Raw genomic sequence first — 1,531 nt, 5'->3', positions numbered from 1 at the left:
TGCACTTGTGCAAAAGTATCGCCTGTAGATTGTGTTCAGATCAAATCTGGTTAACAGTTCAGTGAGTTCAGTAAGAGCAAGTTCTGACATGTTTCACAAAATATAAATACTATAAATAACTTTAGCATGATTTAAACACTCAGTCGGTCAGAGGATCAGAGGAAGTGAACGAACACAGGAAGAGCTGATCGTATTTAAAGAAAGAGTTGAGAGCATATAATGAAGAGGAAGACTGACAGAAAGAGAAGATGGCTGATGAGTGTGATCTGTGTCTGCTGGGACTCATCTTTCTCTCTTCACTTCTCTCAGGTAAAGAAATCTGTCTTTTCTCTACAAGACATTTAGTTTAATTAATCTGAGAAAGAATTCATTTCAACATAAAGAACATACTGGATTATTCCTGAATGAACTAAAACTAGACCGTTTCACACTCAAACATCTGATGCTGAATTATCTTCATATCAAGAGTGTGTTTGTGATTTCAGCAGCTCTCTGATAAAGAAAAATAGCTTCTTCTGGAGAGTGTGTTGTTCACATTAAGTGAGGAAACAACACTGTATGATCTGAATCTTCTGCTTTTCATGCTGCTGTGTTAGAGGTTATCATTTATTAATATATAATATGATGATCACTCAGATGTTCTTGTGTTTCAGGTTCCAGTGAAGTGGATGTGACTCATGTGTTCATCAGTTCTGGTCAAAATGTCCGTCTGTCCTGTAATAATGCTCTTCATGACTGCAAATCAACATATTGGATCTATAACAGATTCAGTCATTCAGCAGCAGTTGAACTGATTGGTTCAGGGATAAAGAAGAAAGACACAGAAAGACATGAGAGACTGAGTCTGGGGTCTGACTGCTCTCTGAACATCAACAACATCACAGAAGAAGATTATGGACTTTACAGCTGCAGACAATATGTGAATAATCAACAACAAGGAACTGATGCTGGTGTGTTTCTGCATGTTCTTCACGGTAAGTTTATGATTTTGTGGTCAATTTAAGTTCTTCATTTAAACTTTCATGATGATTGCATGGATTAAAGCAAAAAACAAATCTTCTGACTGAAAGTTTTTCGTCGGCCAAACTCCATTCCACAGCCGTTCCTGTCACACACCCAGTTCTAGAGCCGTGCTTTTCTTCTTGTAATTCGGAGCGCTTGTCCTCCTAATTTAAGAAGTTTAGGAGCACCTTCTAATCAATACAGTTTTTTTCAATTGTTAACAAGCATTGTTCAATACTGTTCACGCAGTCTGCATTACTAACATGAATCTTGACCAAACGGTTGATCTCACCTCCAAAACTCACTCAGACCAACAACACACTTCATACACGTCTCAAAATAAGCTTGTTTCATCATAACACTGCGAACAACTCTCATTCAGAAAACATACATTTCATTCATAACACACTGATCTAAAAAACACTAAAAACAGGGATCATTACATAATCTATGAACTGTTGTCTTTGAAGTTTGAAGTATTTCATTATAGGATAAGAATAATATCTTTTCATTTTACTGACTGTATTAC

At 36.5% G+C, this 1,531-nt stretch overlaps 1 pseudogene; it reads left to right on the top strand.

Moving 5' to 3' along the window:
• LOC131536553 (uncharacterized) overlaps nt 1–1,531 on the top strand; it is a 13,720-nt pseudogene continuing 12,189 nt past the window's right edge.

Source organism: Onychostoma macrolepis, chromosome 03 (assembly GCF_012432095.1).
Source record: "Onychostoma macrolepis isolate SWU-2019 chromosome 03, ASM1243209v1, whole genome shotgun sequence".
Classification (NCBI taxonomy): domain Eukaryota; kingdom Metazoa; phylum Chordata; class Actinopteri; order Cypriniformes; family Cyprinidae; genus Onychostoma; species Onychostoma macrolepis.
This window is presented reverse-complemented; position numbering and strand designations above follow the sequence as displayed.